The 19,122-nt window shown below is 43.4% G+C and overlaps 5 non-coding genes across 5 annotated transcripts; 4 read left to right on the plus strand and 1 right to left on the minus strand.

Annotated features, from left to right (window-relative positions):
* Nucleotides 1-2,728: 2,728 nt before the first annotated feature.
* Nucleotides 2,729-2,810, plus strand: TRNAS-CGA (transfer RNA serine (anticodon CGA)). Its single transcript has one exon. It is a non-coding gene; the product is annotated as a tRNA-Ser (tRNA).
* Nucleotides 2,811-4,728: 1,918 nt separating this feature from the next.
* TRNAS-CGA (transfer RNA serine (anticodon CGA)) lies at nt 4,729-4,810 on the plus strand. The gene has a single exon. It is a non-coding gene; the product is annotated as a tRNA-Ser (tRNA).
* A 1,658-nt stretch (nt 4,811-6,468) lies between these two features.
* Nucleotides 6,469-6,550, plus strand: TRNAS-UGA (transfer RNA serine (anticodon UGA)). Its single transcript has one exon. It is a non-coding gene; the product is annotated as a tRNA-Ser (tRNA).
* A 1,648-nt stretch (nt 6,551-8,198) lies between these two features.
* TRNAT-AGU (transfer RNA threonine (anticodon AGU)) lies at nt 8,199-8,272 on the minus strand. The gene has a single exon. It is a non-coding gene; the product is annotated as a tRNA-Thr (tRNA).
* A 1,672-nt stretch (nt 8,273-9,944) lies between these two features.
* TRNAS-UGA (transfer RNA serine (anticodon UGA)) lies at nt 9,945-10,026 on the plus strand. Its single transcript has one exon. It is a non-coding gene; the product is annotated as a tRNA-Ser (tRNA).
* The last annotated feature ends 9,096 nt before the right edge of the window (nt 10,027-19,122 follow it).

Genomic DNA, 19,122 nt, shown 5'->3' on the forward strand with positions numbered 1-19,122 from the left:
AAACAATTACAAATTAGAGGTGACTCAGGAAGCTACTAGAACAAGCAAAATAAAAAAAAATAACTTTTATTTTGTTAATGAAAATCTAGTTCTGTTTTACATTACTCATTCTGACTACCCCACAGTGTTATGGCAGAACCTGTGACTCACTTTAATTCCTACCAAGTGACAATATTTCTGCTTGAGGATTGACTTTTTTTGGTTTTTGCATATTTTTTTATATTCTTTTTCATATATAATATATATTTCAAATGTTAAATTGTTGGGTTTTGTGACAACACTGAAGAAATGACACTTTGCTACAATGTAAAGTAGTGAGTGTACAGCTTGTATAACAGTGTAAATTTGCTGTCCCCTCAAAATAACTCAACACACAGACATTAATGTCTAAACCGCTGGCAACAAAAGTGAGTACACCCCTAAGTGAAAATGTCCAAATTGGGCCCAAAGTGTCAATATTTTGTGCGGCCACCATTATTTTCCAGCACTGCCTTAACCCTCTTGGGCATGGAGTTCATCAGAGCTTCACAGGTTGCCACTGGAGTCCTCTTCCACTCCTCCATGATGACATCACGGAGCTGATGGATGTTAGAGACCTTGCGCCCCTCCACCTTCCATTTGAGGATGCCCCACAGATGCTCAATAGGTTTTAGGTCTGGAGACATGCTTGGCCAGTCCATCACCTTTACCCTCAACTTCTTTGTCAAGGCAGTGGTCCTCTTGGAGGTGTGTTTGGGGTCGTTATCATGTTGGAATACTGCCCTGCAGCCCAGCCTCGGAAGGGAGGGGATCATTCTCTGCTTCAGTATGTCACAGTATATGTTGGCATTCATGATTCCCTCAATGAACTGTAGCTCCCCAGTCCCGGCAGCACTCATGCAGCCCCAGACCATGACACATCCACCACCATGCTTGACTGTAGACAAGACACACTTGTCTTTGTACTCCTCACCTGGTTGCCGCCACACACGCTTGACACCATCTAAACCAAATAAGTTTATCTTGGTCTCATCAGACCACAGGACATGGTTCCAGTAATCCATGCCCTTAGTCTGCTTGTCTTTAGCAAACTGTTTGTGGGCTTTCTTGTGCATCATCTTTAGAAGAGGCTTACTTCTGGGATGACAGCCATGCAGACCAATTTGATGCAGCGTGTGGCGTATGGTCTGAGCACTGACAGGCTGACCCCCCACCCTTTCAACCTCTGCAGCAATGCTGGCATCACTCATATGTCTATTTCGCCAAAAGACAACCTCTGGATATGATGCTGAGCACGTGCACTCAACTTCTTTAGTCGACCATGGCGAGGCCTGTTCTGAGTGGAACCTGTCCTGTTAAACCGATGTATGGTCTTGGCCACCGTGCTGCAGCGACGTTTCAGAGTTTTGGCAATCTTCTTATAGCCTAGGCCAGCGATGGCGAACCTTGGCACTCCAGATGTTTTGGAACTACATTTCCCATGATGCTCAACTACACTGCAGAGTGCATGAGCATCATGGGAAATGTAGTTCCAAAACATCTGGTGTGCCAAGGTTCGCTATCACTGGCCTAGGCCATCTTTATGTAGAGCAAGAATTCTTTTTTTCAGCTCACCAGAGAGTTCTTTGTCATGAGGTGCCATGCTGAACTTCCAGTGACCAGTATGAGAGCGATAACACCAAATTTAACACACCTGCTCCCCGTTCACACCTGAGACCTAGTAACACTAATGGGTCAAATATCACATTTAGACATTAATGGCTGTGTGTTGAGTTATTTTAAGGGGGACAGAAAAATTACACTGTTATACAAGCTGTACACTCACTACTTTACATTGTAGCAAAGTGTCATTTCTTCAGTGTTGTCACATGAAAACATATGATAAAATATTTACAAAAATGTGAAGGGTGTACTTACTTTTGTGAGATACTGCATACTGTATATATATATATATATATATATATATATATATATACACACACACATACTGTATGTTTGTTTTATTTTTATTTTTATTTTTTTGTAAAAAAAATAAAAATAAACAAGGTTACTAAAAAATATATTTCAATGGTGCATATAAACCACAATTACAAATTAGAGGAGACTGGGGGTAGATACTAGAACAAGCAAAATAAAAAAATTGCTTTTATTTTGTTAATGAAAATCTAGTTCTGTTTTACTATACTCATTATGACTACCCCACAGTGTTATTGCAGAACCCGTGACTCTCTTTAATTCCTACCCCATGACAATACTTATGCTTGAGGATTGGCTTTTTTTGGTTTTTGCATGTTTTATTTGTGGTTTTTTTTTAACAAAAAAAAAATGGTTTCAATTGTATTTTTTTTTCATATTCTATTTCATATATAAATATCAATATATATTTCATATGTAAACTTTTTGGGGTTTTGTATATTTTCTTTTGTAAAAAAAAAAAAAACACAAGGTTACTAAAAAATATATATGTCAATTGTACATATAAAACACAATTACAAATTAGAGGAGACTGAAGTAGCTACTAGTACAGGTTAAAGAAAACAAATAGCTATTATATAGTTTTGTTTTACTATACTCATTATGACTATACCACACTGTTATGGTGGAACCTGTGACTTGCTCTAATTCCCACCATGTGACAATACTGGTGCTTGAGGATTGGCTACTCAAGAACCTAATGACATCAAATGGAGTGGAAGTGCAACAGTTCGGTAAGCTTCAGAAAATGTAAAATTGTGGCTCAGTGCATACAGCTGTGATGGCCGAGTGGTTAAGGCGTTGGACTCGAAATCCAATAGGGTTTCCCTGCGCAGGTTCAAATCCTGCTCACAGCGAGTGACTTTTAAAAACATTCAGGCCATTACAAAAATTAAAAAATGCAAGATTGTTGAAAATCTAACAAGTTCAAAGTTTACTTCAGAGGTAGCTTTTTTTCTTATTTTGTAAAGTATGCCCAGGACATAAAAAATAAAACATTTCCCCTATCACTAGATAATGCGTCTCTTTTCCCCTCTCCCTCTCTTTTTTGGCCAGGTGAATGTACCAACCCCTAAGATTAGAAACTAGATCCAAAGAGAAAAATAGCTTAAGAACATTTAACCATGAACCAGTGATACCATTTTTATTTCTTATGAGTGCCGATACTTTTTTTTTTTTAGTAATTACCGATACCTACCGCAACTGTTTTGTTTACACTTCAGCTGTCAACAATAGTACAAAACATTGAAACGTTATTTACAAATGAAATAGTTTTTTTTAATTAAATGTTTCCCTTTTTTCAATGTGAAATGTGTAAATATATGTTAAAGGTATAAAATATTAACAAATAAAGCAAACAAAAAAAGTTTTAATTAATAGTTTATAAAATAGAAGTGAACAAAAAAAAAAAAAAATTAGCAGGAAAATAATAATTAAATGAAAAAAGAAGAATAGGGAGGTAATTAAGGCTGATTAGAGTAAATTAAGGGTTAATAAGGTGTTAAACAGGAACATTTAATAAAAAAACATTTTTTTTTTTTTTACTTGACATGTTTGCTTTAAACTGACTTCATCTGCAGATTGAAGTTCATAACTTTGATCTGTAGATGAATAAATAGAAAGATACAAAAAGAAACAATGTTTCTTTTTATCCTTCTGTTTTAGTGGCTAAGCAATGTTGTTGATAAACATTACCCTGCTGCTTTTTTTTTTTTGACAGCTCCAATTGCCGGGACTTCTTTTATACTTCAGCTGTCAACAGGGGAACCCCTCTGACAGCTGAATGAGTCCTCGGTTGTTAAAGACGCAGCGGCCCCGCTCCTTAACAACCGATAATTGCCGGCTTTTTTTTTTTTTTTTACATGTCAGCTGTGAGTGGGGGGAATCCCACTTTCAGCTAAAAGAACTGAGCCTGAAAGTAACGGTTTCAGGTATCGGAGCATTTGCACAAGTACCGATACTCGTCCAAATGCTTACTATCGACACTGATATCAGTATTGGTACCGGTGCAACACTACTAAGAACATTCGACCAGCAGGGGAAATAATGTGATGGAGATTTCTGCCTTTATGGAGAACCGTGTTAAAATGGCCGATTGAATGGGTGTTCGACTGCATGAACCTCTAGCTGCAGTGTGAAGCAACACATGAAGTTATTATTACCCCTCCTAAATGTGGAAAGTTCCTCCTGGTTGATAGGGAGCCAGCACCCACCACAACCGCAGGGATAGTGTGAAAAAAAAGTGAGGTCCCCTCAAAATTTATTCCAGGCCCTTTAGGTCTGGTATTATTATTATACAGGATTTATATAGCACCGACAGTTTACCCAGCGCTTTACAACATTAGGGCAGACAGTACAATTACAATACAATTCAATACAGGAGGAATCAGAGAGCCCTGCTCGTTAGAGCTTACAATCTGGTATGGATTTTAAAGTGGACCCCATAAACAAAATCAGCATGGGGCCCCTAAATTTCATACCAGACCATTCGAGTCTTTGGGGGGGGGGAGGAGCAAGGGGTGTCACCCAAAATATGCTGTCCCCTGCTGGTCAAATGTTCTTAGCCTATTAACTGTCATGGTCGAATGCTCTTAAGCAATTTTCTTTCTCGTCCAACAAAACCTCCAAGACCCACAATGGCTGCCTTCATAAAAAAAAAAACAAAAAACAAAACAAAAACAAAACAAAACAGATCCTTCGAATCTGGCATGGATGTTAAGGGAAAACACCAAAAAAAAAAAAAAAAAAAAAAAGTAGGTAGTCCAAACAGTAGGGGCTGTGATGGCTGAGTGGTTAAAGCGTTGGACTCGAAATCCAATGGGGTCTCCCCGCACAGGTTCGAATCCTGTTCACAGCGTTTGAACTTTTAAATTAGGGGCTTCATACAGGGGAACGTTAATCTACAAACTTCAAAGCATTGCAAGCATCAAAGCGTTCCTATCTGAATGAATGGATTTCTAACACTGAGCTACCAATAATCTTCTTCAAAATCTCACAAAAATCAATCTTGCTGGCCTATTCCATTAACCACTTCGATACCGGGCACTTATACACCTTCCCGCCCAGGCCAATTTTCAGCTTTCAGCGCTGTCGCAATTTGAATGACAATTGCGCAGTCATGCTACACTGTACTCAAACAATATTTTTATCATTTTGTTCCCACAAATAGAGCTTTCTTTTGGTGGTATTTGATCACCTCTGCAGTTTTTATTTTTTGCGCAACAAATAAAAAAAGACTGAAAATTTTGAAAAAAAACATGTTTTTCTTTGTTTCTGTTAACATTTTTTGGAAATAAGTACATTTACTTCTTCAATGATGGGCACTGATATGGCTGCACTGATGGGCACCGATGAGGTGGCACCAATGAGGTGGCACTGACAGGCACTGATGATGGGCACTGATAGGCGGCAGTGATGGGCACTGATAGGTGGCACTGATGGGCACTGATAGGTGGCACTGGTATGCGGCACTGATGGGCACTCATAGGTGGCACTGATGGGCATTCGTAGGTGGCATTGATGGGTACTTAAGGGTGACACTGATGGGTACTTATGGGTGGCACTGATAGGTGGGACAGATGGGCACTGATAGGTGGACACTGATGGGCACGGATGGGCACTGACAGGTGGCACTAATGGACACTGATGGGTGGCACCGATGGACACTAATGGGTGGTACTGATGCCCCTAACGGTGGCATTGCTGGGCATCACTGCTATATAATGGTGCCAATCAGTGCCCATTTGTGGGCACTGATGGGCACAGATTGGGCACTGACTGGGCACATTGGGCACATGTGGATGGCCATGGGGTACATACCTGGCCATCCACATGTTGCCCCCTTCCCTGGTGGTCCTAGTGGCGATCCCTGGTGGTCCAGTGTGGTGATCTGAGGGGGGGCTGCACTGATAAACAATCAGCGCAGACCCCCGCTGTTAGGAGAGCCGCCGATCGGCTCTCCTCTACTTGCGTCTGTCAGACGTGAGTGAGGAAAAGCCGATCAACGGCTCTTCCTATTGACATAGTGATCAGCCATGATTGGACACGGCTGATCACATGGTAAAGAGTCTCCGCCGGAGGCTCTTTACCAAGATTGGTGGAGCAGTGTGTCAGACTGACACACCACTCCACCGATCACCGCGATGCACGCCCCGTGGGCGGCATGTTATCCTGCTGGATGCCATATGACGCCCAGTCAGGATAACTGAACCACCGCCCGGCCGTCATCTGCTATGGGCTGGGCGGGAAATGGTTAATGGAAGCCAAAAGATATGCCTATTTGCTGGTTCTACTATATCTTGCCACCATCTAACAGGGTTTGCAACTTGAGGCGCCTCCAGGGCCCACTATGAGAAAGGCCTTGATATACAGTCATAGCTAGAGACCTGATATGAAAACTTTACCTATAAATAATAGCATCCAGTTATATTTTGTGCATTTAAAGATCAATCAAAGCAATTCAGATGGTGTTGTGAACTGTGTGTGTACAACTTTTCAAAGTGTGGTATCCATCAAGCTGTGATGGCCGAGTGGTTAAGGCGTTGGACTTGAAATCCAATGGGGTCTCCCCGCGCAGGTTCAAATCCTGCTCACAGCGTTCGTACTTTTAAATAAGGATGAAGTCATAGAATTAGATGTCTGTATATAGAGTATAAACTATAGTACCAAAAGTATTGGGACGCCTGCCTTTACACGCACATGAACTTTAATGGCATCCCAGTCTTATTCCGTAGGGTTCAATATTGAGTTGGCCCACCCTTTGCAGCTTCAACTCTTCTGGGAAGGCTGTCCACAAGGTTTAGGAGTGTGTCTATAGCAGGGGTAGGCAACCTGGGGCCCTCCAGCTGTTGTGGAACTACATTTCCCATGAGGCATTGCAAGGTTGGAAGTTACAATTACTCCCAGGGGCTGTCCACAAGGTTTAGGAGGGTGTCTATGGGAATGTTTGACCATTCTTTCAGAAGAGCATTTGTGAGGTCAGACACTGATGTTGGATGAGAAGGCCTGGCTTGCAGTCTCCACTCTAATTCATCCCAAAAATGTTCTATCGAGTTGAAGTCAGGACTCTGTGTAGGCCATTCAAGTTCCTCCACCTCAAACTCGCTCATCCATGTCTTTGTGAACCTTGCTTTGTGTACTGGTCCAAATCATTTGGTTGAGAGGGGATTATGGTTCGGGGTTGTTTTTCAGGGGTTGGGCTTGGCCCCTTAGTTCCAGTGAAGGGAACTCTTAAGGCATCAGGATACCAAGACATTTTGGACAATTTCATGCTCCCAACTTTGTGGGAACAGTTTGGGGATGGCCCCTTCCTGTTCTAAAATGACTGTGCACCAGTGCACAAAGCAAGGTCCATAAAGACATGGATGAGCGCGTTTAGGGTGCAGGAACTTGACTGGCCTGCACAGAGTCCTGACCTCAACCTGATAAAACACCTTTGGGATGAATTAGAGCGGAGACTGCTAGTCAGGCCTTCTCGTCCAACATCAGAACCTGACCTCACAAATGGGCTTCTGGAAGAATGGTCAAATATTTCTATAGACCAGGGGTAGGCAACCTGGGGCCCTCCGACTGTTGCAGAACTACAAGTCCCATCATGCCTCTGGGAGTAATTGTAACTTCCAGCCTTGCAATGCCTCATGGGAAATATAGTTCCACAACAGCTGGAGGGCCTCAGTTTGCCTACCGCTGCTATAGACACACTCCTAAACCTTGTGGTCAGCCTTCCCAGAAGAGTTGAAGCTGTTATAGCTGCAAAGGGTGGGTCAACTCCAGGGGCGGACTGATAACTCATGGGGCCCTCGGGCAATAGGAGATTATGGGGCCCCCAGGCAATCTGAGATTATGGGGCCACACAGTATACACACACACAGTATACAATCACACAGTATACACATACATGTACACACAGTATACACAGACAGATGTAAAAAAAACATAGATTTATACATACTGTCCCTGGTTTTACTGAGGCTGGCAACCCTGATGGGGCCCCCTAGTGGCTCAGGGCCCTCGGGCAGTGCCCAAGTCGCTCAATGGTCAGTCCGCCCCTGGTCAACTCAATATTGAACCCTACGGAATAAGACTGGGTTGCCATTAAAGTTCATGTGTGTGTAAAGGCAGGTGTCCCAATACTTTTAGTAATATAGTCTATATGGTTAAATCAATTATTGAATTGCAATAGCTCTATGTCTGCATGCTTCTAAACTAGACTGACTGAAAAGTTAAACAAAGCTAAGAGAAAACAAAGGCACTGCTGAGATTCGAACTCAGGATCTCCTGTTTACTAGACAGGCGCTTTAACCAACTAAGCCACAGCGCCTTGATGTGACATGCATGTGGCAGCTGCATTGTGGACAATATCTCTGAATACTGAAAGAAAAGCTGTTTCTCTGTGACAATAGCACTGGGACAATACTAGAAAACTGGTGAGAAGAAAATGTTTAAGAGCTACAGACAGTATACCCACCTCAGCTCCTGAAGGTTTTACCCCCTTCACGGCCATTTCGTGCAATTTAGCCCTGAGCCATCATGCAACACTGTGCCCAAACAAAATTTATATCATTTTTTTTCTCACATTTCTTTTGGTGATATTTGATCACCAGTGGGGTTTTTTTTTTTATATGAACAAAAAATTTAATTAATGGAAAGGTGACAAATTTCTGCCAGTGAGCTACCAATAAACTTCAAAATCTCAGAGAAATGAATCTTCCTGGGTTATTCCATGACCGGAAGCCAAAAGATATGCCTATTTGCTGGTTCTACTATATCTTGCCACCATCTAACGGGGTGTCCAACTTGAGGCACCATCCAGGGCCTACGATGAGAAAGGCCTTGATAAGCCATCATAGCTATATCTTGGGTTTGTAACTTGAGGCACCATCCAGGGCCCATGATGAGAAAGGCCTTGATATGCTATCATAGCCATATCTTGCCACCATCTAACAGGGTTTGCAACTTGAGGCACCATCCAGGGCCCACTATGAGAAAGGCCTTGATAAGCCGTCATAGCTATATCTTGGGTTTGTAACTTGAGGCACCATCCAGGGCTCACTATGAGAAAGGCCTTGATACGCCATCATAGCTATATCTTGCCACCATCTAACAGGGTTTGCAACTTGAGGCACCATCCAGGGCTCACTGTGAGAAAGGCCTTAATTCGCGATTATAGCTAGAGACCTGATAAAACTTTACCTATAAACATTAGCATCCAATTTTATTTTGTGCATTTAATGAATCAATCACAGCAATTCAAATGGTGTTGTGAACTGTGTGAGTACAACTCTTCTGGGTTATTCCATGACCGTAAGCCAAAAGATATGCCTATTTGCTGGTTCTACTATATCTTGCCACCATCTAACGGGGTGTCCAACTTGAGGCACCATCAAGGGCCCGCGATGAGAAAGGCCTTGATATAGCTATATCTTGCCACATCTAACAGGGTTTGCAGCTTGAGACACCATCCAGGGCCTACAATGAGAAAGGCCTTGATAAGCCATCATAGCTATATCTTGGGTTTGTAACTTGAGGCACCATCCAGGGCCCATGATGAGAAAGGCCTTGATATGCTATCAAAGCCATATCTTGCCACCATCTAACAGGGTTTGCAACTTGAGGCACCATCCAGGGCCCACTATGAGCAAGGCCTTGATAAGCTGTCATAGCTATATCTTGGGTTTGTAACTTGAGGCACCATCCAGGGCCCATGATGAGAAAGGCCTTGATATGCTATCATAGCTATATCTTGCCACCATCTAACAGGGTTTGCAACATGAGGCACCATCCAGGGCTCACTGTGAGAAAGGCCTTGATTCGCCATTGTAGCTAGAGACCTGATAAAACTTTACCTATAAATATTAGCATCCAATTTTATTTTGTGCATTTAATGAATCAACCACAGCAATTCAGATGGTGTTGTGAACTATGTGAGTACAACTCTTCTAAGATAGCTATTCATCTAAAAAAGCTATTCATCTAAATAAGCTATTTATCAAGCTGTGATGGCCGAGTGGTTAAGGCGTTGGACTTGAAATCCAATGGGGTCTCCCCGCGCAGGTTCAAATCCTGCTCACAGCGAATTACTTTTTGCTTTGACATTTTATATAAACTTTTTATAATTGTGTTCTATTTTACAATTACTTGTTATAGTATCCAACTTTACATAGAAACTGTAAAATATGTCACTTTATTTTTATAAAAGTATATGCTTGAGAACTTTGGCAAACAATAGATTTAAACACGGATATTAACACACCAGGTAGCCCCACCCTGCCTTGAGGGTTGAAGATGGCAAACAACAGGTTGCAATCAGATGTAAATGAGAATGGAAACACATTTGAATATATACAGGAACCTCTGCATTCCTTGTTGTGAAGTTTCCTGTGAAATTTGTGGCTGGCTCTCCTTCGAATAATGGTGAAGAAATACCTCCATCCTCAGTTTGAAACACTTTGGAGAAACAAGGAGATTCAGAGAGCACAGTCTTGGATAACAAGAGTACTCCTTGCTCATGCCCATGCCCAAAAATTGTAGGCACTACCCAATGAACTCTTTCTGCTGGACCATAGAAGAATTTCTTGACATTTGGGGCATATAGGCAGCAGCATCTTAGAACTCCCAGATAAAAAAAAATGCCAGTCAACCACAGGGTTCAAACTGCACCCCAATATCCATCATCAATAAGCCACGTGTACAGGTAGTCTAGGGTTACCACCTCATCTCTTTAAACCCGATTACATATGAATTACACAGGTTCTGAGGCAAATTTATGCAGATAAGGCACCAAGTGAGTTTAATTACCACCTTATCAACCACAGGACCTGTGTAATTCATATGTGTTCGGGTTTAAAGGGATAAGGTGGCAACCCTAAGGTAGTCACCTAAGCCATCTTTCCTTCGCACCTGACCTCTCTGTTAAAAGAGCGAAGGAAATTTAAATTGCTTTCAGGGGAATTTTCTGTAGTCTTGATATTGGTCACCCTCTCTTCTGTAATAGCTTTTGGTGCTATTGTATACACGTAAATGGGGACATGCAAACGTTGCACATACAAAACTATGGGTACAGCCAGCAGGCCTCCGGCCTAAATTTTCACTGGTGTGAGCCCCACTCCCTAATGAGTAATGAAGAATTGTCTCTACTGTGGCATACCCACTTACATACCCTGTTTCCCCAAAAATAAGACCTAGCGTGATTGTCGGTGATGGCTGCAATATAAGCCCCACCCCCCAAATAAGCCCTACCCTGTTTCCTCGAAAAAAAGCACTACCCTGAAAAAAAGGCCTACAAGGACTTTAACTAGGGCTTATTTGGGGGGTAGGGCTTATATTGCAGCCATCACCGACAATCACGCTAGGTCTTATTTTTGGGGAAACAGGGTAGTTCACCCCATTGTCCCTCTCCTTCTCACCTTGCCAGGTGCTTCTTCTGCAAAGAGGTCACTGATGACAATAATAGAGATGAGTCCTGGCTGCTTTTCAACAGTTTACTTTGGTTGCAATGGCATTCACATTATAGTCATTCTTTTTGGGAGTGGCTGTCCACTTAGGCCTGGTTCACACCTATGCATTTTTTTTAGCGCATTTTCAGTTTTGCGGAAACACACTACAGTCCATATAACATGGTTTCCTATGGATGTAGTTCACATCTGTGAATTTTATGGAAAGGGCCAGGGATTTTTTTTCTGGTTTTTGGTTCCATAGACTTCAATGGATGAAAAGCATGTAATGAAAAACGCAAAATGCACCTGGAATATGCAAGCTGCAACCTGCATAGCTGTGAATCCAGCCTTAGGCCCCTTTCACACTTATACGACTTCAAAGTCGCACGATTTTACCGCGATTTTGCGGCCGCGATTTTGCCGCTATTTTACCGCGATTTGGGAGCAGTACTACTTTGCCACGTTTTTGGCATTAACAAATTAAAACATACAGTAGTTGGTATGAATCATAAGGGGAAACTCCACGCCAAGTTTTAAATAAAAAAACTGGCGTGGGTTCCCCCCCAGGGACATACCAGGCCCTTAGGTCTGGTATGAATTGTAAGAGGAACCCCCTACGCCGAAAAATCGGCGTGGGGGTCCCCCCAAAATCCATACCAGACCCTTATCCGAGCACGCAGCCCGGCCGGTCAGGAATGGGGGTGGGGACGAGCTGGCGGCCCCCCCCCTCCTGGACCGTACCAGGCCGCATGCCCTCAACATGGGGGGGTGGGTGCTTTAGGGCATGGGAGGCACCCTGCGGGCCCCCCCACCCCAAAGCACCTTGTCCCCATGTTGATGAGGACAAGGGCCTCTTCCCGACAACCCTGGCCGTTGGTTGTCGGGGTCTGCGGGCGGGGGGCTTATCGGAATCTGGGAGCCCCCTTTAATAAGGGGGCCCCCAGATCCCGGCCCCCCACCCTATGTGAATGAGTATGGGGTACATGGTACCCCTACCCATTCACCTAGGGAAAAAAAGCATCAATAAAAAACACACTACACAGGTTTTTAAAATAATTTATTAGGCAGCTCCGGGATCTTCTTTGGGGGTCTCTCCGGCGTCCGCATCTTCTGCCGGCTCCACCGCTATCTTCTGGCGCTCTTTTGCCAGCGGTGGTCCGGACCTCTGGATCGTCTTCTTCCCTCTTCTCTTCCAGAGATGTTGACACGACGCTCTCTCCAGCCAGAATGGTCTCTGTGCGCTCCGCAACTGACTTATATAGGCGGTGGCCCCGCCCCCCTATGAGGTCACTGTCCCGGGGCATGCTGGGACTGTGCCGTCATAAGGGGGCGTGGTCCTCACCCAGTGACCACGCCTCCTAAAACGTCACAGTCCCAGCATGCCCAGGGACTGTGACGGCATAAGGGGGCGGGGCCACCGCCTATATAAGTCAGTTGCGGAGCGCACAGAGACCATTCTGGCTGGAGAGAGCGTCGTGTCAACATCTCTGGAAGAGAAGAGGGAAGAAGACGATCCAGAGGTCCGGACCACCGCTGGCAAAAGAGCGCCAGAAGATAGCGGTGGAGCCGGCAGAAGATGCGGACGCCGGAAAGACCCCCAAAGAAGATCCCGGAGCTGCCTAATAAATTATTTTAAAAACCTGTGTAGTGTGTTTTTTATTGATGCTTTTTTTCCCTAGGTGAATGGGTAGGGGTACCATGTACCCCATACTCATTCACATAGGGTGGGGGGCCGGGATCTGGGGGCCCCCTTATTAAAGGGGGCTCCCAGATTCCGATAAGCCCCCCGCCCGCAGACCCCGACAACCAACGGCCAGGGTTGTCGGGAAGAGGCCCTTGTCCTCATCAACATGGGGACAAGGTGCTTTGGGGTGGGGGGGGCCCGCAGGGTGCCCCCCATGCCCCAAAGCACCCACCCCCCCATGTTGAGGGCATGCGGCCTGGTACGGTCCAGGAGGGGGGGGCCGCCAGCTCGTCCCCACCCCCATTCCTGACCGGCCGGGCTGCGTGCTCGGATGAGGGTCTGGTATGGATTTTGGGGGGGACCCCACGCCGATTTTTCGGCGTAGGGGGTTCCCCTTAGATCCATACCAGACCTAAGGGCCTGGTATGCCCCTAGGGGGGAACCCACGCCGGTTTTTTCATTTAAAACTTGGCGCAGCGTTCCCCCTCTGGATTCATACCAGACAGCTGTCAGCACTGCCTGTCGCTCATCGGGAAAGGAAAGAAAAGTTTTCCTTTCCCGAATAGCGAGGCCAGGCTTGTGCTTACAAAGTCGTGCTGAAGTCGTGTCTATATAATATTCAGGCACGACTTGCATGCTACTTCAGGGTTTAACATTGAGGTCTATGGAGTACAACTCGCATAGAATTTGGACCAAAGTAGTGCAGGGACTACTTTCAAGTCGGCACAACTTAAAGTCGTGCCAATATGAATGGTAGTCATTGAAAATCATGGAGAATGACTTGTCATACGATTTTGCAGTACAAAATCGTGGGACAAGTCGTATAAGTGTGAAAGGGGCCTTAGGCTCGATTCACACCTATGCATGTTGCTTTTGAGCGTTTTTGGAGGTTTTTTTTTCATGCTTGCCACGTTTTTGAGCAGCGTTTTTGCCGCGTTTTTGCCGCGATTTTGCCGCGATTTGCGTTTTGCGTTTTTTTTTTTTTTTTTACATTTTTTTTTACAGTCTTAAAAAAAAAAAAAAAAAAAAAAAAATTACGGCAAAAACGCACCAAAAACGCACCAAAAACGCATCAAAAACGCTGCAAAAACGGTGCACGTGCATTTTTGATGCTTGTCCATTGAATTCTATTACATGCAAAACGCTGCATTTTGCATGAAAAAAAGTCCCCGACCCTTTCCAAAAATGCAGAGAAACAAAAAAGCATTGATGTGAACATGTTCCATAGGAACCCATGTTAAAAAATTCCCGTGCATTTCTGCAAAATGCAAAATGCATCAAAAAACGCGCTAGTGTGAATGGAGCCTTAGGATTCACAGAACATGTTCCATAGGAAACTATGTAGAATGGACTGCTGTGCAAATCTGCAAAATGCAAAAAGCACTAAAAATGCATAGGTGTGAATCAGGCCTAAGGCTGGATTCACACCTATGCATTTTTAGTGCTTTTTGCATTTTGCAGATTTGCACTACAGTCCATTTAACATGGTTTCCTATGGAACACCTTCTGTAGTTCAAATCTGCAAAATGCAAAAAGCACTAAAAATGCATAGGTGTGAATCGAGCCTAAGGCTCGATTCACACCTATGCATGTTGCTTTTGAGCGTTTTTGAGGTTTTTTTGTCATGCTTGCCACGTTTTTGAGCAGCGTTTTTGTAGCGTTTTTGCCGCGTTTTGACTGTATACAGTCAAAAAAAAAAAAATTGAAAAAAAAAAAAAAAAGAAAAAAACCCGGCAAAAACGCATCAAAAACGCTGTAAAAACGCTGTAAAAATGCTGCAAAAACGCTGCACTTGCGTTTTTGATGCTTGTCCATTGAATTCTATTACATGCAAAACGCTGCATTTTGCATGAAAAAAAGTCCCTGACCCTTTCCAAAAATGCAGAGATACAAAAAGGCATTGATGTGAACATGTTCCATAGGAACCCATGTTAAAAAATTCCCATGCATTTATGCAAAATGTAAAATGCATCAAAAAACGCATTAATGTGAATGGAGCCTTAGAAAGGATTTCCTTTTTTCCTATGCCTTATGCTGAATCTATTTAGGGAAAAGGATTTCATGGCATTCCCCTGCCAGGGGAAGCCACCTACCTGTAGTCCTACATCACTGCTTTCCAGGCTTCTTGATGTTCCACAAGGGACACACTAGCTACACCTGTTCTAGTGTCATACTTGCTAGAACCCACACTTACTACCTTGCACTCTCTTTTTATAACCTGGGGAATTGTGACATCTAGTGGTAAGGCAGGGAATTACTCACCGCCAGTAAACTAGACACAAGCTTGAACAACAACTTCCCTGCCACCTCATTTCTAGCCTGCCTAATGTGGGGGGTGCAGTATAAAATGTCAGGGGAGCAATAAATGGAAGGTCAGCAGTAACTGTTGGGACAATGAATACTTTGGTCAAGACTATGTCATGTACACAAAAAGTAAATTTGGTACCAGAGACCGGAGAGTTCTTTACAAGCACCACCTCCCCTAAATATATTCAAAAAAATGCCAAGAAACAAAATTGGGAAACTCCAAAATGGAGTTTCCCAAAATGGCCTTGGCGGGTTCGCGCATGCACGGAACACCGCTGCCAGTGATTCCTCGCCTCCCACTTGACAGGAGACAGTTGGTGGGATTTGGGACGAGCGTTCGTATCCCGGCGGTGACGTCAGACGTCGCCAGGATCAAGGGGATACTTAAGACCCTCAGGGTGGAGGCAATGTTGCTCTGTCCAATCACCCTGTATGGTACCTGCAGGATTTCAAATCCAAGGTGAAAAGTAAGTTGATGAGATTATGGCAATTTGATTTCAGCTTATTACCACGGTTTTGACACTAACCTATTATTCCTCCATAGGGGATACTACCTTGGGATAGATTAACATTGATCTTCCCTGCTTCAATGTTATCATATTGATACTAAGGAAAGGAATACAGATATCTTTAATGAAGTGTAGGTAAGAGGAGCTTGCTAAATTTATTATTACATCTATCTAGTACAATCTTAAATTTGCAAGAAAGTTCTGTGATGATTTATGTGTTTCTTTAGATGGCATGGTCCCTTTGAAGCTTATTACAAGTATATGAAGTATACATTTTAGGAGTGATATCATTATCAGCCTGTGAATTTCTTGACTTCTTATCACAACAGGGTAGGTCTAAGTTGGATTATATTATGGTCAAATTATTGGCTTAAGTGATAATATGTGTGGTGTACTAGCTTAATCAACTATATGCCTTTGCAGGTGTGAATTTAAGGCTATTGTTCCCCCCCTTAATGGCACACTGATACCTCATTGGACCTCCTGGCGGGCCCTGAGGGTCCTTTGGAACCTTGATCACGCTTGGGGTGAGAGTGCATCCATCAGACGATCTATATATTATTGTAATCATGTAAATATATGAATTGTAAATTTGACAGACCCCTCTGGGTCTTTGTGTGTACTAGTGTCTTCTCCTTCTTTTTTTTCTTTTTTTTTTGTGTTTATTAAAATGTATCATTTACTTCTTTTAGTGACATTGTATAAAGGTCCTACAAAAGCTCCAGAAGAAGCCATGATTATGGCGAAACATGTAGAGGCAACCAACTTTTGTATCGTACCCGCATCACTTTTCATGTTCTGGTTTTAAACTTTATTCATTTTTAACCATGTTTGTTTAAATAAAATTATGAAATTTGTAATATCAATTTGATTTGATTTTTTGCACCTCAAAACTCCCAATTTTGTTTCTTGGTATTTTTATGTAATGTACACCATAATGTATAGAATGCAGGAGTAACATACAAAACCCACATATATAGTACAGCAGCAGAACAAGCCAACCTGTTCACATCAGATCCCCCTTACATCAAGAATCCCCATCAGAATTCCCCTTCAGAGTCCCCCCTCTACATCAGAGTCTTTCCCCTTACATAAGAATCCCCAGAGTCATCCCCCTTATGTCAGTGTCCCCAGAGTCACACCCCCTTACCATCAGGGTCCTTAGAGTCCCCCCCTACATAAGTGTCCCTGGGGTTCCTCAGCCTTACCGCAGGGTCCCCAGAACCACCCACCTTACATCAGGGTCCCCAGAGTCATTCCCCTAACATCAGGGTCCCTACAGTCACTCCTTTAAAGGATAGTCCCTAGAGCAGGTATCCCCAAACTACGGCCCTCCAGCTGTTGCAGAACTACACGTCCCATGAGGCATTGTAAAGCTCTGACATTCACAGACATGACTAGGCATGATGGGAATTGTAGTTCCTGAACAACTGGAGGGCCGTAGTTTGGAGACCCCTGCCCTAGAGTTTCCCTAGTTGCATCAGTCCCCAGAGTTTCCAATTCCAATCAGGGTCCCCATTCTTCCTTACATCAGGGTCCCAAAAGCCTCTCTTAAAGTGGAGTTCCACTCACTTTTACAACTCTTCAGCATCCCTCACTAAACTGTGCACTGTAAACAATTTTTTTTTTCTCAGCACCTACTGTATATCTGCTGTATTCATTTTTCACTTCCTCCTCCCTGGCCGCGGCCCATCGCATCATTTCCTGTTTGCAATGCCTTCTGGGAAGGGGCGACAACGTCCTCTGAAACTGCCGTTGCTATGGAAACCTGACCTGAATCCTATTACACTGCTTGTGCTGCACTGAGCATGTGCGAGATCTGCAAGGATGAGATCCAGGAAGAAATACAGTCTGGCTTCAGATGCCCACACTTAAGATGGCCACAGCCTGCTGTAAGTTTATAAAATAACAAACTACTGCTATAAACTAACAAAACAGACCTTAGTTTACAGACTAACTTTACTAGAATACATTAAGCTTGTGTATAATAGGGGTATTTTTATGTAAAAAATATAATTTTGACCGGAACACCACTTTAAATGATTGTCAACAAGAATGAAAGCTAAAATGAAGGGGGTGCTTCTAAAGCTAGCCATAGACGGATTGAGATTTGAACGGTTCAGCAGGAACTGTCTGAATTTAGATCGATCCATGGGCCAATCTATCAATCAACTTCAGTACAACCAGCCTGTCAGGTTTTCTTCATATGATTACTGTCAGCGGCTATAGTTGCAGGAAAAAATTGAATAATGTATGGCATAGCTGAAGCCAAGTAAACAAATGCAATTCAAGTGTTAAATAAAAGTATACCTTCCCCCCTGTTAACAGAACTTTCAGTGCACCCTGCATGTATACTGCTGAGCTGATTGTGTATTTCCATCTCCACTCTATGCTGACAGGTCTGGGAATCAGGTATGAATGATCACTACACATTCTGGCTCAGCTTTATTTACTGCTGGGCTCACTGTCAGTAGTGTAGTGTTCATTTTGGGATCAAATTTCGATTTAGTAGTCTTAGTATTTTGAATAAAATGTCATTTTAGTTTTAGTCCCATTTTAGTCATCTGCAATTGTTTTAGTTTTAGTAACAATTAGTCGACTAAAATCTACAGTAAATTTTAGAAGACTAAAATGTCTTATATTTTAGTCAACTAAAATCTAACAGGTTTGGTTAAATTGTAATGCATTATTTAAGCATTTCTCTAGAATGTCCAAACTCATTATATACTCCTGGAGTAAAAAAAATGAACATGTTATTAAGGTATTAAGGTTTGAACAAACTCACAGATACAGATTTCTCTGCTCTGGATAGTCTGAGGGGGCCTGTAATGCACAGTGCTCTGGGACAGTCATCTGAGAGGCCTGTAATGCACACAGTGCTCTGGATGGTGGTCTGAGGGGAGGCCTGTAATGCACAGTGGTCTGGATGCCAATGGCCAGAGGTTGCCTGTAATGCACACAGTGCTATAGACAGTGGTCTGGGGAGGCCTGTAATGCTGCACAGTGCTCTGGACAGTGATCTGAGGAGGCCTGTAATGCACACAGTGCTCTGGGCAGTGGTCTGAGGAGACTTGTAATGCACACAGTGCTCTGGAGATGGACAGTGTGAGGAGGATGCCTGTAATGCATTGCACTCAGTGCTGTGGGCGGTCTGAGGAGGCTTTTAATACACACAGTGCTCTGGACAGTGGTCTTAGGAGGCCTGTAATTCTGCACAGTGCTCTGGACAGTGGTC

This window comes from Aquarana catesbeiana, linkage group LG03 (assembly GCF_042186555.1).
Source record: "Aquarana catesbeiana isolate 2022-GZ linkage group LG03, ASM4218655v1, whole genome shotgun sequence".
In the NCBI taxonomy this organism is placed as follows: Eukaryota; Metazoa; Chordata; class Amphibia; order Anura; family Ranidae; genus Aquarana; species Aquarana catesbeiana.